General features: G+C 42.1%; 1 pseudogene; it reads right to left on the bottom strand.

Annotated features, from left to right (window-relative positions):
• Positions 1–5051: 5051 nt before the first annotated feature.
• LOC142840311 (PRAME family member 10-like) overlaps positions 5052–26323 on the bottom strand; it is a 43518-nt pseudogene continuing 22246 nt past the window's right edge.

The raw sequence follows: 26323 nt of genomic DNA, 5'->3' as shown, positions 1-26323 counted from the left end.
AAATAGATCCATATCTATCACCATGCACAAAACTCAAGTCCAAATGGATTAAAGACCTCAATATCAGTTTGAACACAGTGAACCTGATAGAAGAGAAAGTGGGAAGTACTCTACAACACATGGGCACAGGAGACCACTTCTTACGTATAACCCCAGCAGCACAGACATTAAGGACCTCATTGAATAAATGGGACCTCCTGAGATTGAGAAGCTTCTGTAAAGCAAAGGACACTGTCACTAAGACACAAAGGCAACCCACCAACTGGGAGAAGATCTTCACCAACCCCGCAACTGACAAAGGTCTGATCTCCAAAATATATAAAGAACTCAAGAAACTAGACCGTAAAAGGCTAATCAACCCAATTATAAAATGGGGCATTGAGCTGAACAGAGAATTCTCAACAGAAGAACTTCAAATGGCCAAAAGACACTTAAGGTCATGCTCAACTTCCTTAGCGATCAGGGAAATGCAAATCAAGACAACTTTAAGATACCATCTTACACCTGTCAGAATGGCTAAAATCAAAAATACCAATGATAGCCTTTGTTGGAGAGGTTGTGGAGAAAGGGGTACACTCATCCATTGCTGGTGGGAATGCAAACTTGTGCAACCACTTTGGAAGGCAGTATGGCGGTTTCTCAGGAAATTCGGGATCAACTTACCCCTGGACCCAGCAATACCACTCTTGGGAATATACCCAAGAGAGGCCTTATCATACAACAAAAGTATATGCTCTACAATGTTCATAGCAGCATTGTTTGTGATAGCCAGAACCTGGAAACAACCTAGATGCCCTTCAATGGAAGAATGGATGAAGAAAGTATGGAATTTATACATATTAGAGTACTACTCAGCAATAAAAAACAAGGACTTCATGAATTTTGCATACAAATGGATGGAAATAGAAAACACTATCCTGAGTGAGGTAAGCCAGACCCAAAAAGAGGAACATGGGATGTACTCACTCATATTTGGTTTCTAGCCATAAACCAAGGACATTGAGCTATAATTAGTGATCCTAGAGAAGCTAAATAAGGAGAACCCAAAGAAAAACATATAGGCATCCTCCTGAATATTAACCTTCAGCAAGCGATGAAAGGAGACAGAGACAGAGACCCAAATTGGAGCACAGGACTGAAATCTCAAGGTCCAATTCAGGAGCAGAAAGAGAGAGAGCACGAGCATGGAACTCAGGACCGCGAGGGGTATACCCACACATTGAGACAATGGGGATGTTCTATTGGGAACTCACCAAGGCCAGCTGGCCTGGGTCTGGAAAAGCCTGGGATAAAACCGGACTCTCTGAACATAGCGGACAATGAGGACTACTGAGAACTCAAGAACAATGGCAATGGGTTTCTGATCCTACTGCACGCACTGGCTTTGTGGGAGCCTAGGCAGTTTGGATGCTCAACTTACTAGACCTGGATGGAGGTGGGGGTTCCTTGGACTTCCCACAGGCCAGGGAACCCTGATTGCTTTTCGGGCTGGGGGGATACTTAAATGGGGGAGGGGGAGGGAAATGGGAGGCGGTGGCGGGGAAGAGACAGAAATCTTTAATAAATAAATAAATTAAAAAAAAATTTAAAAAAAAAAAAATAAAGTTACTAGAAGCTGTGCCTAGCTTAGAGGATCAGAGGATGGGATTTTCACCTGTTGGCCATTGACTGCAGTGCATTTAAGCCTACATGGTGTTAATTAAAGTAGGGCTTTCTGAACCAGCGTTTGGAGGTCCGTGTGTCGGTCTGTCTCTGCGTCTGTGCTCTCAACATCCAGCCCCTTGAACTGGGGTCTAGCGCATAGAGCGCAGACCGGGGCCACGGTACTCAGCAGTCAAGCATTATGCAGATACTAAGTGACCATGGATGCCAGCCCAGACTACTATACCCAGCAAAACTTTCAATCACCATAGAAGGACAAAACATATTCCATGACAGAACCAGATTTAATTAAGACACAGCCAATAACCCAGCCCTACACAAAGTACTAGAAGGAAAACTCCAACCCAAGGAAGTTAGCCACATCCACAAAAATACAGACAATAGATGTTCTCACAGCAGCAAATCCCAAAGGAAGGAAAACACAATAATATCACCAACAAAAACTAAAATTACAGGACCAAGCAATCATTAGTCATTAATATCCCTTAATATATAAATCGATTCAATAAACACAGATTAACAGATTGGATACAATAACAGAATCCATCCTTCTGCATACAAGAAACACTTCAACCTCAAAGACATCGCCTCAGAGTAAAGGGATGGGAAAAAGTATTCCAATCAAATGGACCTAAGAAACAAGCTGGTGTAGATATCCTAATATCTAACAATATAGACTTCAACCTAAAGTCAATCAAAAGAGACAAAGAAGGACATTTCATATTAGTCACAGGAAAAATCCAACAAGAGGAAATCTCAATACTGAACATCTATGCCCCAAATACAAGGGCATCCTCATATGTAAAAGAAACAGTTCTAAAGCTTAAATCATACATCAAACCACACACACTAATAGTGGGAGACTTCAACACTCCACTCTCACAACTGGAGAGGTCAGTCAGACAAAAAAAATGAACAGAACTAAGGGAACTAACAGATGTTATTACTCAAATGGACTTAATAGACATCTATAGAACATTCCATCCAAAGAGAAAAGAATATACCTTCTTATACCTTCTCAGCACCTCATGGAACTTTCTCAAAAATTGACAACATACTCCATAATAAAACAAACCTCAACAGATACAAAAAATTGGAATAACCCCATGAATCTTATCAGATCACTATGGCTTAAAACTAGAATTCAACAGCAACACTAATTCCAGAAACCCCACAAACACATGGATATTCAACAATGCTCACCTGAATCATCAATGAGTCAAGGAAGAAATAAAGGGAGAAATTAAAGACTTTCTAAAATTCAATGAAAATGACCACAAAACATACCCAAATTTATGGGACACAATGAAAGCAGTGTTAATAGGAAAGTTCATAGTACTAATTACCTACATAAAGAAGCTGGAAAAATCCGACACTGGTGAATTAACAGAACATTTGAAAACTTTAGAACAAAAAGAAGCAAACTCACCCAAGAGAACTAGATGGCAGGAAATAATCAAATTGAGAGCTGAAATCAACAAAATAGAAACAAAGAAAACAATAAAAAGAATCAATGAGACCAAGAGCTGGTTCTTCAAGAAAATTAACAAAATAGACAAAACTTTATCCAAACTAACCAAAGGCAGAGTTATCAAATTCAGAAATGAAAAGAGGGGCATAACAGACATGGAGGAAATACAGAAAAATCATCAGATCATATTTTGAAAATCTGTACTCTACAAAAATTGGAAAACTTAAAGGAAATGGACAATTTTCTGGATAAATATCAATTATCAAAATTAAATCAAGACCAGATAAGCAAATTAAACAGACTTATAACTGGTGAAGAAATAGAAATAGTCATCAGAAGTCTCTCAACCAAAAAAAGCAACAATGAGGACACTAAGAGAGACTTACATAGATATAATCTGCATGGGAAGTAGAAAGTAGAAAAAGACAAGATCTCCTGAGTAAATCGGGAGCATGGGGACCTTGGAGAAGGATTGAAGGGGGGAGGGAAGAGGCAGGGAGGGGAGCAGAGGGGAAAAAAGAGCTCAATAAATATCAATAAATATGTATTTTAAAAAACACAAAAAATGGAGTACAGACATAAACAGAGAACTCTCAACAGAGGAATCTAAAATGGCTGAAAGACACTTAAGGAAATGTTCAACATCCTTAATCATCAGAGAAATGCAAATCAAAACAACGCTGAGATTCCATCTTATGCCTGTAAGAATGGCCAAGATCAAAAACACTGATGACAACTGATGCTGGAGAGGTTGTGGGGAATTCAAGCTCTTACAGCCCCTTTGCATGTCAGTGTGGCAATTTCTCAGAAAATTAGGAAACAGCAACCTTCCTCAAGACCCAGTAATACCACTTTTGGGTATATATCCAAAGGATTCTCAATCATGCCACAAGGACATGTGCTCAACTATGTTCACAGCAGCATTGTTTGTCATAGCCAGAACCTGGAAACAATGTAAATGCCCCTCAACTGAAGAATGGATAGAGAAAATATGGTACATTTACACAATGGAGTACTACACAACAGAAAAAATGACATCTTGAATTTTGCAGGAAAATGGATGGAGCTAGAAAACATCATTTTGAGTGAGGTAACCCGGACACAGAAAGACAATGATCACATGTACTCACTCATATGTGGTTTGTAAACATAAAGAGATGAAAACCAGCCTACAAACCACAATCATTTTAAGTGAGGCCCAGACCCAGAAAGACAATTACCACATGTACTCACTCATAGGTGGTTTTTAAACATAAAGCAAAGAAAACCAGCCGACAAACCATGATCCCAGAGAACTTAGACCACAATGAGGACACATTTAGAGAACTAATCTACATGGAAAAGACAAGATCTCCTGGGTAAATTGGGAGCATGGGGTCCTTGGGGGAGGGTTGAAGGGGGGAGGGGAGAAGCAGGGAGGGGAACAGGACTACTATGAGTCCATAGACCAGGAGCTGGAGAGATGGCTTAGGACTGTAGGGCACTTACTTCTCTTCCAGTGGACCCAAGATTGGCTCTTAGCAACCATGTCAAGCAACTGATTTAGGGCACTTGCATTAAGAGGCATGTACCTCCTCATCACATAAACATAACTAAAAACAATGAAAAGTTATAATAATAAGAGGTCAAGGCCAGCAAATTACATTCAGATATTATTTTAAGTGACAGAGAAAAGGAAAGTGCATAGCATGGGTTAAAACTCATCCCATTTGCTCTGCAATGCCCTCCCTACTGCCATTTGGCATGTTCACGTGCCTCCTACACTGAGTATTCTGGATTAAAAGCCTCTATAAATCCCCAAACCTCCTCTATAGAAGATGTGTGTGTCTGCATTGCTCACTTTAGTATAACAGGTCTGCACAAAGTCCTCTATGTAGCCACCCTGAGAAGGCAAGGACCAAAAGTAACATTCCCCTATTTACTGCAAGCAAGAACAAAGTCTGGTCTCCTGGTCATACACACAGCACTTATAACATCTACTGTAGACATCTGTAGCAAAGGCGATCCTCTTGGGCTGCCTTATGGCCCTGAGCGTATCCATGAGCTGAGAACAAAGCTAAGAAATTTCTCTATGGAGATGTGACTCCACTCATAGCACTCCAGAGGGGCAGGGTACTGCCCCATGGTCATCTTGCTCAAGTTGGCTGTGTGGTGAAGGTCACTGAAGACATTCATGGAGAAGTCATTGGTATAAAAATTGACCTTGGTAAGCTGGGAGCGGTGGTTGAGAGCAGGTAGGAGTTCACTGAGCTGATGGTCCTTCATCCCACACCCCTGCAATTCCAGAGTCTCAGGAGTGTCGGTCACATTCTCTAGGAGAGCCCTGAGAAGCATCATCCATAAACTGGACAGTAGGACACCACTCATGTCCAGATGTCTTAGTTGATGGAGGCGCTCACACTGGGAGAAGTGACACAAGTGTGACTGGAACAAGTGGCAGTGAGTGACAGAGAAGGTTTCCAAGGGAGTTTCTAGATACCTGAGCAAGTGTTTCCTGTGGTGGCTGGGAAAACACGTGCCACGCAGATGCTAAAGATGCTGGAGATGGCAGAGTCTGGAGAACTGAACATCGAACTTTCGTATCAACTTCTTATCTAAGCACGGTGTGTAGGCAACCCCAAATCTGTTCTTGTGGATTCGCACTAGAGAAAGCATGGGAAGGTTTCTCATCTCACCGAGGTGGGTAGGAAATCATGCCAGAGCGTACCAACTCCAATCTGTGGTGAGCTCTAACGCCTTGATGTGTTCTGGCTCGGAAACACTCAGAGCCGTCCTGACATTTTCTAGGGACAGTTACACTATCTTCATGTTCTCACAGCAGAGCTGGAGGAGTCTTTCCTCTGCTGGACCCACTGCAGGACATACTTTTTTTTTTCTTCATCCAGTTGGGACATCAAGTAGAGGTCAGCTATCAAATTTCGACGCTGCCTCAGCTCATGTCTGGGAGGGGGCTTTCCTGCTTGCTTCTCACTCACAGTCTCTGCTGAGCAGTTCCCATTCTCTGTTCCAGCCTGGATGGTCCAGAACTCACGGGACACCTTCCGAAAATCGAGTACTTGAAGTTTCCCCCTCCTGTGAGGAAAACAGGTGAAGTGGCATGACAAGAGAAGACCGGGCAGACATTCAGCTCCTGGCCACATATCCCTAATGCCAGCTCTTTCTTTCTCCCATCTGGACCTTGGCAGTGTTTGTGTGATTTCCCCAGTGTCCAACAAAGTCCTCATGGTTGTTGTTCTTTTCTGTGGGGTTGGAAAGGAGACACGAGACGCATGGGGGTCCATGTGGGTAAACTTTAATGGGGGGGGTGACAACAGGTGAGGGATGGGGGCGAAGAGTAAAAAAGGGGCAAGTTATGGCAATCCCCATTTTTAAGGGGGATCCAGGTGCGTCTGGGAAAAATGTCCTGCGCATGCGTGGCTTTTTTGTCAAGTTGGGAATTGTAGTCCGGTGGGATGCTGTATCCTCTGCCGTTTCTGGAAATTGTAGTCCCGCGATCCTTCTGCGCATGTGCGGTCTTTTCGTCTCCAAAAAGAACAACAATGGTGCCAAGCAATGGCTCTTTCTAAGCTGCATCAGTAGCCCTCTGTCTCACTTCCCCCATTCACTTTCTCTAGACCTGCTACTACTAGGGCCTGTGGAGAGACAGGGACAGGCTCCTTACTCTGCATCCACATTGTCTGGTGGTTCTTCCCCCACCCAAATATCCTTCTCCATCACATCTCAACAAGAGTCAAGGCTTCTGTAGTTTTCCAAGCTGATGCTACCAATGGCCTCTGACCTAGCTCTGACCCCGTTCTCACAACCCAAGATATCCCTCCCCTCTACTCCAGAATCTTACATTTGCCCCTACATAAATCTTACATGGAGTGAACTTGCTCTCTCAGCAGGATATCCATTCCATCAAGCACAGGCTAAAAGATCTCGAGGGAGAAGGTGTTCATCAGGGCCCTCACAGGGGAAAGGCCATTCTGCCACCATGGCCTTCACAATCCTAGTGCGTCTGCCACTGAAGGCCTCCTGGAACAGTGCTGGGAAGAGCATCTTGGGCAGGTTTTCCAGAGCAGAGATGGCCAAGGACTCATTTTGCAGCAGAGCCTGCCTTGCCAGCTCCTCCAGTGTGGGTGGGGGTTAGATACTCATCCTGTTGGGTGCTGGGGAAACTTCGAAGGGAAGTTCACATGGAAATGTGAATTCATATAAACACAAATCAGTATTCAGGAAGTATCACGAAATAGTCACAAACTGAGGAAATTACAAGTGTTGTTATATTACATAGTGGATTAAGAGAGAGAGGCCCCATGACACAGAGCCCAGCAAAAGGGGTTTTTATTGGGGGAAAGTGAATGGGGAGATGGGGGAGGGAAAATGGAGACTGACCTTTGGGGATTAGAGCTGCAAAACAAAAGAAAGAGGAAGAGAGGGAGAGGGGGGAAAGACAGAGAGAGGCACAGAAGCAGACAAAGGGAAAGAAAGAAAGAGTTGGGAGGTGGGTAAGGCCAACCTTTTAAAAGGGAACATAGCGAACCTGCACAGAAGGTGCTCTTCCTGGCTGTAGCTGAGGATGTATCGTGTCAGGACCTCAAGGGCAGGCCAGTACAAGTGTCTGAATCCAGAGATGGATGCTGGAGATCCCGTTCCTTCTCCCAGCAGGCCAGGCACTGGCTCTGGGCTCTCGAACTTTTTGGCACCTTCTGGCTTCTCTAAAGCTTTTTAGCACCTTCCCTGTAGCTCCTCCCCTTTGCAGTCCTGTTATTATTTTAAAAGTTGCAAATACTGGGCATTGTTGGCATACACCTTTAATCCCAGCATCAGGGAGGCAGAGGTAGGTAAATCTCTGTGAGATTGAGGTCAGCCTCAATACCTGTCTCAAGAAAGAAAGAAAGAAAGAAAGAAAGAAAGAGAGGAGAGAGAGAGAGAGAGAGAGAGAGAGAGAGAGAGAGAGAGAGAAAGAAAGAGAGAGAGAGAAATCAGAACGACAAAAAAAAATGTTGCAAGTAAAAAAACCGTCACGTACATACAATAATCAATGAACAAGAGGCTTTGAATTCAAAGGAGAGTTATGAAGAGTATTTAGGAGGGTTCAGAGGAGGAAATGGAAGGGAGAGATGTGATTGTGATTAAACTATGAACTAAAAAAATAAACAACTAATGAACGAATGAATGATTAAATAAAATCATCACACACCTTAACTAAGCAAACTCAAAAGACTATACAACTCAATGAACTTCTATTCAGTTATAGTTATCAGTAGGATACTATACTACACTGTGGAGCTTCACACTGGATTTTATACTTCCACTATTGAATACATTTTAGCCACTTCTTCACCAAAACTGAAAAGTCTATGACAGAGTTAGATAAGAAAAACAATTAGCCTTATATCATGGCTCCTGTTTTTATTGTTTATTTATTTTTAACCTTGACTTTCATTGGATCCTCCTTTTAGCCCTCCCTCATCCTGTTCCTTAGTTACCCAGAGCCTCTAAGAGCAGAAATGTCACCATGACTTAAATTTTTAACATTTTCCAGGGTTTTCTTTTTGAGAAAAGTTTTTACTATGTATCTCTGGCTAGCTTGGTACTTGCTTATGAAAACCAGACTGACCTTGAAATCATAGAAATCTGCCTGCCTCTGTCTCCCAAGTGCTAGGATTAACGACGTGCCTCACCATATTTGGCTCAGTCTTCAGTTTTTGTTGATGTCAGTTGTTTGTAATTTCTTCTCTCTTGTTCTCTTCGTTCTTCTGTATTTATTTGAAAAATAAATGGAAAGAAAGAAAAAGAATGTTCCTTCTCCCATGATCTAAACACAAGTTCTGAGGGAAAGTAATTTCTAACTGTGCCATGTTAAATAACATAGCCCCCCAAAGATATATCATATTCTGCATGGGTCTGTGAACATATTGCTTTACACGGCATAACCCAATTTACAGGTGCTATCAAATTAAGGGTATCAAAGGGGAAGATTTCCCTGAATTATGTGAGTAGGTCTAATGTAATAAATAATAGGAGTATTTATGGAAGGCAAATAGGAAAGACAAGGTAAAATTTAAGCCAGAAGCAAAGACTGAAGCAGAAATTGGCATAGAAGATGAAGGGCCCCTGAGTCAAGAAGCTTGGGAATGCAAACATAATCATTTCTCAGAAATTCCTTTACGAAACACTCTTTTCAACATCTTCATTATAACACATTGAAATCACCAGCAAGGGCTAGAGGTATAATAGTTCAGGGTAGCAGTTGCCCAACAAGCACAAAGCCTATGGTGGGATCAATTCTCAGCATTGCCAAAGAAAAATACTGAAAGTTATTTCAGATTTGTAAAATAGAACAAATACATTTATATTGTTTTGTTTCACGGAACAGTTCAGGACACTGAATCCAATCATACATGCTAAGTAAGTTCTTCTACAACTACATTCTCAGATCATTTGTGATTGTGTTGACCCCTGAATTTGTGTTAATTAGTTATCACAACAACACAAATCTAGTATAAAATGTAGAATTCTGTGTCTGTCGAACTAACAGATGGGAATTTCAAATGAAGTGTTTTCACACGTGTAAGACTTTGTTATCATATTTTCTCACAAATTTACTAAAGAATCATTGTTCACTACAATGAGGAAGTTAAACAAAAGTGAGGGAGACAGGGATCAAGAAAATAGAGTTCAATAATAGGCAGGTATAATAAAATTCAGCATATAAGGAATGTAAAATTTCAGGAGTACAAAACCACAGAGAAACCCTGTCTCGGAAAACAAAACAAAACAAAACAACAACAACAAAAAAAAAATTCAGGAGTATTAGCCAAGGTATGGTGGTTTGAATGAAAATGATCCCTATATGCCCATAGGAAGTGACACTATTAAAAGCTATGGCGTTGTTGTAAGAAGTGTGTCACTGGGGGTGTGGTTTGAGGGTTTGAGAAGCTCAAGCCAGGCCTCTTTCTCGCTCTTCCAATGCCTTCCAATCCAGACATGGTGCTACCTCTCTAGCACCATGTCTGCCTGCTTGCTACCATGCTGCCCACATGATGGCAATGGATTAAACCTCTGAACAGTATTCCAGTTCCAACTGTCTTCCTTGTAAGAGTTGCTGTGTTCACGGTTGTCACTTTATAGCAATAGAAACCCTAGCTAAGATACAAGGCTATGCCATTTTTTAAATTCCCCCATTTTGTTTGAACTGTGATAATTCTAGTGAAAGACCCTACAGACCCCCTCCTCAAAACCCGTAGCTAGCATGCTCCCAGGGGAACGTCCTGTTTGCTTTAAAAAAAAAAAAATTCTCCGGATCAGCAGCCAGCCTGCTCCCGTAAGAACATTCCATGTGCCTGAGAGGGCAGGATATCTATCTGATAGAGATAGGAAGACTGCAAGGCAAGATGTCAACAAAGCAGGTTAGCTATAAGATAAAAACATGATGATTGTTGTACTGGGAGAGGAAACCATTCATGCCCCCCGCCGCGTTCCGATAACCATGCTTTTGCTTCTGTAAACTTGCTTCTTGCTGACACCCATGCTGAGAGAGGAAACCATTCATGCCCCCGCTTCATTCCGGTCGACTGATAACCACGCTTTTGCTTCTGTAAACTTGCTTTTTGCTCTTCCCTATAAAAAGCCCGCCCTCCAGTTGGCAGGTGTGCAAATCTTCCGAGAGATCTTGCTGTCCACAGGTATCTGTGTCTACTCAATAAACCTCTTGCGATTTGCATCCATGCGGTCCCGGCCTGTTCCTTGGCATTGGGGAGGTCTCCTCCCGAAAAGAGGTCCTCGTCAAGGGTCTTTCACTAGTACTACATTAGTTTGGTTTCTAAAAAGTAAACTAGCTTGTTTCCTTAGGTTCCGATCTGCCCTCCTCCATGGACCAAAATAATGACCTGGCAGGAAAGATGTTTACCTATGACCTAACATTCTTTGACTCCGCACTAGTTATCTTTAGCAATGGTCAACTGTGGGCCCCAAAAAAACTTTACAATTTCCTTCCTCAACCCTTCTTCTGCTCTATAACTACCCTAGCTTGTAAGCCAATTCCAGGATGGTTTTTTTTTATTGAGAAAAAGAAGTTTCAGCCTCCTCCCAGTCTCCCATTTCCCTCCCCCACCTCCCACCCTTCTTCCCCTCTCCCCACTCCTCTCCCCCTCCCTCTCCAGTCAGTCCAAAGAGCAGTCAGGGTTCCCTGCCCTGTGGAAAGTCCAAGGTCCTCCCCCCTCCGTCCATGTCTAGGAAGGTGAACATCCAAACTGGCTAGGCTCCCACAAAGCCAGAACATGAAGTAGGATCAAAACCCTGTGCCATTGTCCTTTGCTTCTCATCAGCCCTCATTGCTCGCCATGTTCAGAGAGTCTGATTTTATCCCATGCTTTTTCAGTCATAGTCCAGCTGGCCTTGGTGAGCTCCCAATAGATCAGCCCCACTGTCTCAGTGGGTGGGTGCGCCCCTTGTCGGTGAGTGCCTGCCTACCTGGCAGGCCTCAAGGACTTCCAGGATGTTTCTTACAGAGCCCCACCACCACCACCAAAGGTTTTTCTCCCAAATAAGGCTTGTATTGTCTTCAGTCACTAATTCCCTTGACTATCTTTCCTTCTTGTAGACCTTTCAAGGACCAGTATTCACAAGGACTAAACCAATTCAGATGTTTGTGCAACGAGAAAAATTCCCACTTCAGTCTTAATTTTTTAAATTATAGATAGGGTCTTGCTGTGGTCCAGGGTGGCCTAGAGTTCACAATTCTCATGCCTCAGTTTCCCAAGGGCTGGAATTATAATGCCAGTGCCACTACACCAAGGCACAGCCATTTTGATGAAGATAAAAATAAAGTTATAAATAACATGAAGTGCTAGAACATGCAGAGATGTACAGACTATTTTTGGTGAGGGAATTTGAGGCTGTATAAGTGGTATAGTCATAAAGAAAATACTGAGAAAAGTTCCAAATGTGGCGAAACAAAAATCTTATAGAAAAAGAAATTGAACAACACACTCAGTACATGGTCCAACTCTGAATGATGATTATAAAATCATGGTAATATAATCATCAAATTTGATTTTTATAATGAACAGTGGTCTAAGTCGGGTGTAGTACCACATACCTGTAATCTGCTACTCCTCTGGAAACTAAAGCAGGAAGATTACAAATTCAAGGCCAGCCTTAGCAATTTAGCCAAATGCTGTCTTTTTACTTATTTATTTAGTTTTACATATTCACTTATTTGTTTTTGGGTACTGTACACATGACGTGGAGGCCAAAGAACAAACTTTCAAAGGGGCTTCTCGCCTAGCATGTATGTCCTGGTGATAGAACACAGGCTCAGACTTAGTGGAAGGCACCTTCACCTAGTCACCCATCTTCCAATATCCAAATGCTGTCTTGAAATAAAAACAAATACGTAAAAAAACAAATTGAACGAAAAGTCCTAGGGGATGTATCTTAGGACTTGACTAGTGTGACCCTGAGATCAACCCCTAGTACCATGAAACAAAACAAAAAACTGTGACCCACATGTTTTGGGAGGTAGGCCACTAAGCAGAACACTCTCAAAATATTCTATGAGGAAGCGTAATGGATGTTTATGGGCACATAAATGAGTGCAACTCACTTTTTGAAATAGGAAACTTACACATCCTAATGGGCTGAAAAATCAAATGATTGCCATATTTCTATTTTATGTAGAAACATGAGCAGCTATAATTTTTAGGTTATTATCCTGCAGCTGTAATTTTTTAAGATTATTGTCCTTCAGAAGTATGAATCAGAAATGGAGAGGGACGGGAGCACAGGCTGCTTTTTCACTATACTGCCAGTATAATATTACAATTGAAAATTAAACATTAAGATGAATTATTCCTACAAATAGCCCATGTTGAGATTTGTCCTAACTCTGAAATGTGCAGCATAGCCCTGGCTGTCCTCAACCTTATGGCAATTTCCCGTTAGGTTCCTAAGGTGTGAGCCATTTTTTGCAGCAAGAATCACACTTTTTAAGAAGCAAAACAATCCTCTTAAATACACTAACACACTTGGCATAAACTCAGTTCTTGAAGAAAAAAAAAAGAAAAAGAAAAATAAACTTCCAGGGGAATACAAAAAAAAATCAAAATCAAAACAAAACAAAATAAAAACCCCATTGGGCCTGGTAGGACTTATTGAACTTTCCAATACCATCACATCACTGGCTGCTTTTCTTGTGCAGATAGAGTCCCTAATCATCCTGTTTGTTAAGCTCTCCATCCTTGATGACCTCGGCTTGAAGTGTTAGTCCTGGTTGGTCCCTCATCACAAGCAGCTTTCCAGGACTCCACAACATCTGTTATTCTCTTTTGTCTGCCAGTGCTCTATCTTGTACGTTATCACAATTTGGAAACCACACACAAAGTATGAAGGACATATACTGTATTTCTGAATGGATTTTTCCTAACTGTCTCAGGGTTTCTATTGCTGAGAAGAGACAGCATGCATGACCATGAAAACACTTATAAAGGAAAACATCTACTTGGGCGGCTTACAGTTTGAGAGGTTTTGTCCATTATCACCAGGGCAGGATATGGCAGTGTGCAGGCAGACATGGTGCAGAGAGAACTATCTGAGAGTTCTACATCTTGCAGGCAAGAGGAAGTGAACTGAGACACTGGGTATTGCTTAGGCATATATGAGACCTCAAAGCCCACCCCCACAGTGATGCACTTCCTCCAAAAAGGTCATACCTACTCTAACAAAGCCACACCTCCTAATAGTGCCACTCCCTATGAGCTTATGGGCACTAATTACATTCAAACTACCACATTTAAGTGACAAGTCAGGTTGCCAACAATTATAAATAATGGTATAAGCTGTAAGTTTTTCTTTTTGACAGGGTCACCCACAGATCAATCTGGCCTCTAACTCCCTATGAAGCTAAGGATGAAGGTGAACTCCTGATTCCCTTTTATCTAACTATTGAGATTTGTAACCATTCTGGTAGGAATGAAAATATTCTAAAGAGATCCTTACATCCCTCCATCTATTTGACAGTTAAAACATTGGTTCCCAAGGAATTAGAATTCCCTCCAAGAAATCTCACCCTGAGAGGAGAAAGCTAACATCTGATGCAAGCCAGAGATGGGCTTTCTCTCTCAGAAAAGGATTTCTTTTTTTTTTTGTTTTTGTTTTTCGAGACAGGGTTTCTCTGTGGCTTTGGATCCTGTCCTGGAACTAGCTCTGTAGACCAGGATGGTCTCGAACTCAGAGATCCGCCTGCCTCTGCCTCCCGAGTGCTGGGATTAAAGGCATGCAGCACCACGCCCGGCTCAGAAAAGGATTTCATACAGTTCTAACTTGTCAGACCAACTTGAAGGACAGACTGGAGTCTAGACAATGAGGGGCCAGATCACACCTCTACCAGGACTGCTTAGTTATATATGCCTCTTCCCATCTATTTAAACCTAAACCTCATATCAGGATCTGGAAAGATGGACTTTCTGGGGAAGGAGACTCACTGGACCTCGTTTCTCTAATGTGCTTTCTCTGCCACCTGCTTTGATCTACCCTCCCCAAAATACACTCCAGGATCCAGAACCAGGCAAGTCAGCCTTCCAAAGATGTCAGCTCCTTCAGGGTCAGTCTTTGCATCCCTGTTCAAGGGCAATGCTGTGCCCATAGAGCTTCAGGCATCAGGGGACCAGGCCTGATCGCTAGCACCCTAAGGACCCAATCCCTGAGATGGTGAGAAAAGGAAGGGGAATAAATTCTGGTTAGTGGGGGTGGAGGGAGAGGATTCCCAAGTATTCAGGTTCTAAGAGCAGAAAGTGTCTAGGATGGGGGATTGCCACACTTTGCACAGCTTGTAACTGACCTGATTAGGACAGGGAGGGAATGACGACAAACACATAGACACACAGGAAATCTGCAATCAGACAATTTGGGCTCTCTAGCACCATGGAAGCTCAGTGTGTTTATTAAATACAGTTTAACAGGGAGGCAAGGTTATTAGATAGAGAAACAAGGAGTCAGGTTCAGCTAATCTCTGTATGGGAGGGCAGGTTTAGCTAATCTCTGTAGGGGAGCAGCCTTCAGGCATTAAATATCTGGGGGAGGAAAGCTACAGTGGACATTTTCTGTACTGGCTATCAACAGTGACGCTTGTACCAAAGGAAGACTTTGTCATCCCTCTGAGCCTCAAGGGCAGAGACACTTTCCCACAGGTTTGAGGTTTTGGTCCTTGACACAGCCAGCTCACATCAACAACACCCCCCACACTCAGAACTTCAGTCACTCAGAGCTTCCTCTTTTCCCCTGGGGGAACAGGGTGAAGCACCAAACTGGCTGCTGCTGGGGCTGCTTATGTCCTAGTTTTAGTTAGTTAAAGGACAAAGCCAGTAGTACTAACGTCCAGAGAAACAGAGGCCTCTACTCTCCCTCTTGATTTTGAAGTGGCCAGCGAAAGAGGGAAATTGAGGTTCAGTGGCAAGGGAGCAGAAGGGTTTGGGACTACAGCCCCTGAGACATTAGCAAAGTCAGTCACTAGCCAAGACGTAGTTGGTTAGGGGAAAACGACAAAGACAGACAAGGATCAGACTTCTCTCCCATAATAGGAGCAGCAGACAGTTTGAGATTCTGAAAGAAAAAAAGAGGGGGCCTCAGGTATCACTCCCACTGGCTTTGGGTTTTGCTGCAAGCTAGAGCACACTCAACTCCCTGTGTTCCTAGAGCAAAACCTCAGGAGGAAACCAACATTAAGGGCATACAGATCAAGGATGCCAGGAGAGGGGTCACCAGTCACTCTAAGGGCTTCTTGCCATCTGTCATGTTTCACAAGCTCACCTAGGCCAGGCAAATGGGCTTGAAGGTTTTCAGGCTGGGGTTAGTGACCTTCTCCACCCATGTCTGATGTCTGTAAAAGTCTCACTCACAACTTGGCAGACTTTGTATGTGACACCTCCCTCTCCTCTTGAGTGGGCATGAAGGTCTCACTGACGTTGGTGGGAAAGCAGGGACTGCTTCTCCTCTTGCCCTTGTAGACAGCTCTGAAGAAAGTGGAGCTGGTCAGCACTGGAGATGCGCAGTCATAGTCCTGCCCACCAGCTTCCTCAGCAGCCTTGGTTCCAGTCTACTTGGCTTTGTAACTGACTTATTGACTACAGGTGGCCTGGCTTAGTTGTTATGGTAACTGGACCTGGCCTCTTACCCTACCTTGAGTAACATGATTACAGGTGTAACATGATTACCTTGCTGAACTGATGAGTGATTTCTAACAAATGCATTGCATTTACTTACTTATGTGGGTCTGTATGGGGGTGGTGGTGCGTGTGCTGTGGTGATCGTTTCACAAGCTTGGAAGACAACTTTCAGAAGTTGGTTCCTTACCCTTATCATGTGGGCCCTGGGGATCGAACTCAAGTCATGAAGCTTGGAGGCTGGTGTTTTTCCCCCTGACTCACAAAGTAGAATCTCTATTGCATGCTAGCAAAATTTGATGCAGATAGAATAAAACAAAAATAACATAACTTAAACATTCCTGAAATCTTGAGGTATTGTAAATCATCAAAGTTATGACACCAAATTCATCTAAGCACTTCAAAACTGTCAAAACAAGGTTTGGTAAAATGAGGTCGGATTTACCTGCCATAAAGCTTTTCCGGAGCCTGTCCTGGAACTAGCTCTGTAGACCAGGCTGGTCTCGAACTCACAGAGATCCGCCTGCCTCTGCCTCCTGAGTGCTGGAATTAAAGGCGTGCGCCACCATCGCCCGGCCTAGAAGTCTTAAGTAAAAGATCATTTCTCCCACTCTTCGATGCCTTGAGTAGTGAGTGATACAGCTAGTTACTATTCACTATAATCTATTAAAACAGTTATCCCCAAAACCCATAGTTGTGTGACCCAGATGTGTAATCCCATCATATCAGTTCAAGGACATCCTCAGCTCTATAGAGAGTTCTAAGCCATCCCAGGCTACCCAAAACAATGTTGTAAAAAATTCAACAACAGCAACAAAAAACAAACCCACAAATTAACCCATCAAAAAAAACTTCAGTTCCTGACTTGTACAGCAAGGACAAAAGGAAAACAAAGACCAAAAGACCAATGTTATGATTTTGATATTGTTTATTATAGCTGATTGTTTCTCTTGTGTCAGTTTCTTTTTTCTCTTCAAATTTTGATTATGTTAGAATTTTTATGAACTGTTGGTAAATGAATCTACCACTATGATCTTGAAGAAATAGGACATAGCCTGGTGGTAAGGTCCAGCATGTGCAAGGCCATGGGTTTGATCCCCTGCACCACCACCACCACCACCACCACAACAACAACAACACAACAAAAAACTGGGCAACTTATACTGAACATTTTGAACCTCACTGAAATACAAGTTAAGCCATTTTTTTCTCTATGGTTCTTCACCAAAATAACTCAATAATAGTATTATTTGAACTAAGACTTGACTAGTGCAACTAGAAAATAATCATTCTGAGCAAGGTGGTGGTGGCACACGCCTTTAATCCCAGCACTGGAGAGGCAGAGGTAGGTGTATCTCTGTGAGATCGAGGCCAGCCTAGTCTATAAGAGCTAGTTCCAGGACAGGTTCCAAAGCTACAGAGAAACCCTGTCTCAACCACCCTCCAAAGAAAAAAGAAAGAAAAAGAAAATAATCAGTTTGCCATTCCTAAAAGCAAGAGAAGAAGAAGAAGAAGAAGAAGAAGAAGAAGAAGAAGAAGAAGAAGAAGAAGAAGAAGAAGAAGAAGAAGAAGAAGAAGAAGAGCCATTTACAACATTTGGAGTAGGAGGAGTAATAGTCCAGTTGTGGCAAGTTGACAAGAACACAAAGATCCATAAAGCACAGTTGAATAGCAAATGTGTTATAATTTCAACTTTTCATCTTTAATAATACATTTACTGTAGTAATACAGAAAAGATACACTGAAAGTTTTAAAATATTTTTTTAAATTTTATTTTTTGTACATTGTTACTGTAAGGGTGTCAGATCTCCTGGAACTGGAGTTGTGACAGCTGTGAGTCACCGTGTGGTTGCTGGGAATTGAACCAGGGTCACCTGAAAGAGTAGCCAGTGCTCTTAACCTCGGAGCCATCTCTTCAGTCTCTGAAAGTTTTGATGAGCAATAGAAAATAAAAAAATCTAAAGGCACCTCATTGATTCTGTTATGAGCTATGTTAAAAAGACTAAGACAACGCATTTCTGGCTTATCATTGTTTAAAGCTTATTTGCTGATACTGCTTTATATTATAATCTAGGATCTCACGCAAGTGCTCTACTACTGAGCTATATACTATTAGCTCTTCCTAATTTTCAACTCAGTGAAGATGTATTGAGCATGAGCTGCATATATACTAGGATTGTATACATACTCAATTTAGAGATGGTTTGCTTATACTTTCTAGCTTTGAAGATTTTATAGTCCAAAGGAGAAGAAAGCATACAGGTGGATAAAATACCGAGAATTATGACAAAAGAGCAACTGAGTTTAGGGACCCCGCCTTGATGTTATTCTACTTCTCGATAAAACTTTACTTAGGCTGTGCGGTGGTGGCGCAAGCCTTTAATCCCAGCACTCGGGAGGCAGAGGCAGGCGAATCTCTGTGAGTTCGAGGCCAGCCTGGTCTACAAGAGCTAGTTCCAGGACACGAATCAAAAGCTACAGAGAAACCCTGTCTCGAAAATCAAAAAAAAAAAAAAAACTTTACTTAAGCCAGGCAGTGGTGGTGCACACCTTTAATCCCAGCCCTGGGGAGGCAAAGGCAGGTGGATCTCTGTGAGTTAAAGGCCAGCCTGCTCCACAAGAGTTAGTTCCAGGACAGGCTCCAAAGCTACAGAGAAACCCTCTCTCAAAAAAACAAAACAAAACAAATAAACAAACAGAAAAAAACAAAGAACAAAACTGTTGGGTACTGCGGACCACCAGACCCTGAATTTCTTGTAAACAACTTGTTTTCTTTGCTGCAGCTGCTCTGAGCAGGAGACCCTGATGGCTGGGGAGTGAGTTCTGATGATTTAGCAGCTGAAAGATCCGGAGAGCTGGGGCGTGGCTAGAGCCCTAAGTAAGCTGCCCCTGAGCGCGGTAAAGTGGGCATTCTTGGAATTCTTGTATCAAGGATGACCCTTGTCCCGGTGTTTCTGTGTGTGTGCTTTTAAGTCTTCTGCCCAGTTCCGGTAGCACGTAGCAAGTTAAGTGTAGAGTGAGCCATTGTAGTTTTACAAGTGGAAGCCCTCAGAGAGATCACCCTTAGGAATGGTCTAGTTTTACACAAAACAAAACAAAAAACAAAGCAAACACACCCCCCCCACCCGCGCAAAAAAAAAACCAACCTCCAGTCACTCTTCTGGTCTGTATTTGGCCTTTTAAATCTCTACGTCACCAACGTGAAGGCCAGGCACGAGTTCACCGAGTTTGTGGGAGCTACTATGTTTGGAACATACAATGTGATCTCTCTGGTAGTGCTGCTGAACATGCTCATTGCCATGATGAATAACTCCTACCAGCTTATTGCCGTGAGTAATTGTTTTACCATGGGGATTCCTTGGGTTTCTAGAGAAGGCACAGTGATGTGGCGCCCATTGCAAGCTCAATGAAACAGTCTGATCGTCTCAATGAATATACATTAGTCAATTATTCATCTGCCTTCTTTCCAGAACAATGCTGTTTGCAGTCTTAGTCTACAGAAAGTCAGTAGTATAGATTGGGTTACTGGATTTGATGACTTTCTTGCTATCTGTTTAAAATGTTTTAACATATTTGAGACAATTTTTTGTCTTGGTAAGGAAACCTCAGGGGATATATTACAGTGAGCTACTCAATTTTGCACTTCACTTATATTCTGGGTAAATCCAGTTAATCTGTTAATAACATTGCAAACATCCTCCCCAGTTTCTGAGTTTGATTTAGAAGATGACCTTCTGGGAAGAATAGGGGCTATTTTGTTTTTGATACAATGTCTCATAATGTTTAAAGTTGCATTAAACTCACTGTGTAGCTGAGAATGACCCTGAACTCCTCCATATCTCAGGTCCTGAAATTACAGAAGTGCACTATAATAATCAGTTAATAAAAGGGGCTATTTCTTGTTAAAGTAGAGATGAGTAACTGTACTCTACCGTCAGATCAATCTTCTTCAATTGAGCTTATTGTTTTTATGACAGGTGTCATTGTATAGACCAGGCTGGTCTCTAATTCCCAGTCCTCTTGCCTCAACCTCTGGAGTTCTGTGGTTGTAGGCATGCACCATGACATTTTGAATCTTGCATTGCTTAATTTTTAGTGCTATTGGGAGGCAATAGAGCCTTTAGTAAGTGGGGTGTAATGGGAAGTTAGGTCATTGGGAAGTATACTCTTGGAAAGGATTATAGGATCCTACCCCCTTTTTCTCTTCCTCCTTGCTCTCTTGCAGTCATGGTCACCTGCCCTGCTGTGCTGGTCTGCCACCAGCTGAAAGCAACCATTGACTGAAGTCATGAGCCACAATAAACCTTTCTCTTTATAATTTGATTTTTCTCCTATACTTTCTCACGGTGACACAAAGGTGAATTTGTAGAATTTTTGCCATTGGGGATTTTTTTTTAAGGTGTAAAATTGTCTGCGAGGGTACTTTAGGTCATAGATGCTTAAATGACTGACTATAAGGGGAATGGGAGTATAGTAGAAAAAATTAAAAACCAAGGACTGTAGTCTTGGGACTGTCTTTTATCATCGAGTCAGCTTGGGTACCTTATTTCCCCTTTTTAGACCTCTGATTCTTCATCTCAAAAGTGATGTGTTGCATTGGTGGTGAGTAATACCATTGCCAGTGCTGTGAGCCTGTGTTTACAAATCAGGATAGCACAGCAAGGTCCTTCCTAGCTCTGAAATTCAATCCCATTGGTGTCAGGAAACAGAACAATACAATATAATTCAGCTTCATTTCTTGCCTCTCATAGTCTCTCTCTCTCTCTCTCTCTCTCTCTCTCTCTCTCTCTCTCTCTCTCTCTCTCTCTCTCTCCTATTCTCCCTTTTTCCCTTTCTCCCCTCCAAGTCCACCTTCATTCAAATCCAACTAGACGAAGAACTTTGAGATGATTTCTGCTCACACTTAGTCTGTTCTCTACAAGGGATAAGACACACATGGAATCTAAACGGTTTCTTTTTTCTGCCTGCAAAGGCAGTTGTAGTTATCTCACTAAGTAGCTAGCAGTTAATTATTCCTAGTGACAGAAAAAAAGGTAAAATTTTCTTGTCATCTAATACAGGGTTTCAGAGTGCCCCACTGAGCGGGGTGACATTTTCTAGCAAGAATGAGAATCATCAACTCTAGCTTTTCGTCACCACCTGCTGGTAGCAGGTTGAGTTTTAATACTCCCTACTTCCGCACCTGAACAAAATACCTTGATTCCTGTCACTAAGGGCCTGAGTAGGTGGCCTGAATGGGGCCTACATCATCTCACACATCTGCAGTCGAAGCAAACCAGGCTGAATCCTCCCTGCTGCTCTGGAATTTCCTGTTTGTATATTTACAGCATTGGATTGGAAATGAATCCAATTGGGTGTTAATATTGGGCAAACTGATGGCACAAATACCCAAGTTTTTCCAAGGGGTAAAGAATAGAAAGTAGATTTCATTTCATTTGTAATATTTCTACTTCAGCCAGGTGATGGTGGCACACACTTTTAGTCCCAGTACTCAGGAGGTAGAAACAAGAGGATCTCTGTGAGTTCAGGGTCAGCCTGGTCTACAGAGCGAGTTCCAGCACATCAAGGGATACACAGAAACCCTGTCTTGGAAAAAGAAATCTCTACTTTAGACCTGTCCCTTTAGAAGGCCTCTGTTATAGGGATAAAGACTTTAGGAAGAGAAACCACTGGAGACACTTATCTTCTCCTTCAATGGGTACCACAAGCTGCCTCAGCCTTGGTAGGAATTTGGGTGTCAGCAAATATCACTAGAAAATTATTCAGTGTTTATTCTAGTTCAAAGGTTAAGAGCCACAGCTATCCCAGGAAAAGTTGTGCTCTTTATCAGTGCTTCATGAAGGATTAAGATACTGAGGAAGTGGCTATTTTAATAGTCAGTTGAATCTAAACAAGGAAAAAATGTACAAATGAGAAAAACATACATAAACTTATCATAAAATGCCAGCACTCAGAGTCAGGTTTTGCCATGTGGCCCATGTATTTCTTCCTTTAACATTTTCTTCCCAGTTCTGAAACAAATGTGATTTGAGCTGTTAGTTACCTAATGACAGTTTAAAGGTATAGGTCCTGTCTCTTCCTGAGATCAAGTAAGCAATGAAAGGTTTCATGAGGGCAATGCGTTGCCTGAGGAAGAGTCAGAAGGGATACCAACAAGAAAACGTGATTAGAAGCACAAAAAATTATGATTTTGTAAAGGCTCAGGTCTGGGCAGCAACTCCCAAGTCAAAGATACCAGCAGCCTCCATATAAAATAACAACTGCCAGTGGACTTTCTGGGGACGAAATAAATGGCTCTATTTGTATTTCCAGAGAGCAGAAGACAATATAACCCCGCCCCCCCGGCCATCAGTCTTACCAAAGAGTTCAAACTCTGAAAGCTGGGCTGAAGTTAAGCAGCAGTGGACTCCCTTTCCAAGTGAAGGACTTGTTCAGTTCAAGATGCATTAGGGAGTGCATAGCAATCCAGAAACTGACTCTTTCTCACCCCGGTTTCTGCTTTTCTATGATACCAAACCACACTGAGGGACCTGATCCAGGACTACCACATTCATGAAGGAGAAAGAAGATATGCCCATCCATCAAATACATAGAAAGTGTTCCCGTCCTTGGGTAATGTGGAATGTATAAATAGCTGTTAGTATTCTATTTTCATCAGAAACTTACTTTTTCTATTACTGCTATGTACGGAGACTCTACCCAGAACCCAGAGCTAACTGCCTCACCTGCCAAGTCCCATTTTTTCATCCTTAGCCAAAGCTAACAGAATAGAGTTTTTCTGAGATGTCAAAATTCAGTAGCTACCATTTAATAAATAAGAAACAACTGGCATATGGTCATACTTTATCACTGTAACTATAGTCGTGTTCACCATTCACCCATGGGCCACACATTATATAAATGTATCAGTGCATGTTATCTCATTAAATCATCAAACTCATTAATTTCACTTTGTAAATGGGGAAACTGAGGAAAAGAGACTGAAGTGACTTGTCTAAGGAGGAATACTCTGTTTCCTTTCTGATTAGCGTGCTTAAGTTATACACATTAGTGAGTTTCAGATAATATTTCATGGCATGGCATACACTATACAAATCCAGCCTCTCTATCTAAGCTACCCTTCCTCCATCTCCAGCAATCACTATTCTGCATTTGGGTCACCCTTTCTTTAAAAGCATGCACTTGTGAAAGAGAATATGTTCTACTTGCATTTCTGCATCTGGCTTAGTTCACCTAACATAATGTCCCACATTTCCATTCATTTTGTTGCAAAATAAAAGGTTTTCATTTTCTTGGTGGCAGAATAATACTCCATTGTGCATATTCACCACATTTTCTTTACCCATTCCTGTCGATTGCCTTGGCGGGCCACTTAGTCTAGGGTTAGTAGCCCGCCTGGCGGTTCAGTTATTCCAGGGTCACGGAGAGGCACTACCTGGAAGATATGGGCTAGGAGACAGGAAGAAGGCCATGCAAAGTTTGTCAGAGCCTCCGTTTATTAGGGACGAGATACAACCTTTTATAGGGTAAGGAGTTGGGGGGATGGGCACAGGGTTCTGGGCTCTTGCCGCGTGGTTCACGTTGGTCACATGGTCCTCGTTGGTCACGTAGGCAGCAGGTTATCTTCGGTCAAGTCACAGTAGGCCTGGCTCACCTAGCTCCCTAGATAGTTTGGAATGTGGGGTGGGTTCCGCTAACAGATAGCTCTCATTAACAACCAATTTGGGTGTGGGGTAGGCTTTGTCAATAGAACCATTCTTAACACAATTAGGGGTGTGGGGTTCTCTGCAGACTCCCCAGGGTGATGGTTCCTGTAATGATTTTAGGAGGAAATTGGCTCCTGACAGATCCCCCTTTCTTTTATAAAGACAGGTAGCTATTAAGTGAAGGGCATCAGGTCAGAGTCCAACCAAGGTGTCAGATCTAAAGGAGAAGGGACTGGGACCAAGGAGAGACCCTCCTCTCGAATGGTGAAGCAATTTACCTCTCCTGGGAACAGAGGGGTGCCTTATGATTCTTAGGTCTAGTGGGGACCAGGTCTTTATCCCCCTTACCCGTCCTAGGATTCCCAGTATCCTGTCTTAGGTTGGGGGATTTCCTGCCACAAGTCACCCGTCCTTGGAGCTCCTCAAATGAAAGGTATCTAGCGAGATTTAAAATAAACAGATCACAGGTCACCCTGTCTTAGGCCATGTGGAGGGCACTCCTCGTGCCTGGCACCATGCCATGTTGAGCCGGCCAGTACAGCCTCTGTATGGTGTGCTGTTCAGGCGAGGATCCACACTAACTCCCGTCATTGGGCCCCTGTGTCTATCATTAATGAAAAGGCTGTGAGTAGCTCCTCAAACAAAATATAATGATATAATTTTGGGCACCAATAACTCCATCTTCCAGACAAGAAGAAAGGGCATTTTCCAAACCCAGTATTCACCTTTTAATCTGGCCTTAGGTATCCTCCTTCCTAAATGCCTACTCCACAATAAGATTACGTGTGCTGCCTGCCAATAATTAGGGCAGTGTAAAAGGGATCTAAATCTAAAATTTTTTAGCATATGCATTAAACCCAAACATTTTACAGCGTGTGTCAAACTTTTCCCAACATCTATAAGCAGTTATAAGTATCATTAGATCAATTGCAGTAAGAGCACAGTGACATACATTGTTGTCATCAAATACCACCAGTTCTAGTCTCTGAACAACAGTGACAGGAACTCCCAATCTTCCCCCTTCTTAAGTGAAGAAGCATTAATATTTTAATTAAAATGAGTTTTGTGTCCCAAAGATTAAAACTGTCTGATGTTTAGTCCGCATCACAAGCAGCTCAGCATTTGTGCTTTAGGACAGGTGGGATTCCTGGCTGAGGTGAGCAGGATTCAGCTATCTGAAGCACATCCTGGCACTTATCTCAGGCGGGTCTCCCTGGACTCTCTAGGGGCAGAATTGACACCCTGCAGAGTAAAGTAGCAGGTTGTGTTATCAGGCACTCCACTCCTTGGGGGCAGGAAAGGCCGGACCAAGGACCTCTCCCCAGTCTCCTCTGGAACTCCTCTGTGGGCATCTGCAGCCTCGACAGCAGATCCAGCTTTTATTTTCTTTCTGTGAAAAAAGCATAAACATATCCTCGACCCCAAATATATATAGGTCGGGTTTTTTTCATAATGCATTGCAAGGGCTTTTCCACCTTGCCTTAGCAAAGGTTAGCTTGGTGTTATCACGCCAGATCCGTTTGCATCAGGATCTGCTTGCAACTTTTTATGAGTTGCTTTGAAGGAGCCTTGTTACGCTCCACAATTTTTTTTTTATTAGCCATATATGCAGCTCTTCCATTGGAAAAGCCATTTGTAAAATTTAGCATAAAATCCTTTAAGGGATTTTTTAGCTATAACATTAGCAAAATACAGGTGTGTGAATTGTAGCAATGATCTGGGAAAAGATTATTGTTTTTGCCTTTGAATTGAGCAAAGACAATTGTCTACGAACCAGTCTTAAAATTATCAATGAATCTATTATTTAGTATAAGAAACATTGATTATAGTCAATATTTTGTCAAGCCATTTTCCAGCTTTTATCCTGCCCTTTTGTATCAGACAGGCTTTAAATTAAGAGTTTAATATCTTAACTAGCAAAACTGAGAAGGTTTAGCCATAAACAGCATTTTTTATAAAACTGTTGTAGAATAAGTTTTACATTTAATATACACACTTGTCATAGCTGAATTATAATTAATATACTGTATTTGTTGATTATTGTATATTTTACCTGTTGATTTATATTTTTTTACCTGCTTGAATACCTGTTAGGCAGCTTTAAGCTCTCTATTGGAAACTGTTTTTTGTAAGAATTTTACCTAGCGGCTCAAGGTCTTTCATAAGAATATTATAACTAGGGCTTTAACCATTGTATATCTAATTAAAAGTTTTTAAGCAATCCCCCTCTTAAGTTTTAACTCTGCCTTGCAGATAGGAAAATAGAAAAATGAAGCATTTTTTGACTAATAATGCTGGCCTCATTAGACACCAACATGTAGAAAAATGAAAATAAA

Source organism: Microtus pennsylvanicus, chromosome X, assembly GCF_037038515.1.
Source record: "Microtus pennsylvanicus isolate mMicPen1 chromosome X, mMicPen1.hap1, whole genome shotgun sequence".
In the NCBI taxonomy this organism is placed as follows: Eukaryota; Metazoa; Chordata; class Mammalia; order Rodentia; family Cricetidae; genus Microtus; species Microtus pennsylvanicus.
This window is presented reverse-complemented; position numbering and strand designations above follow the sequence as displayed.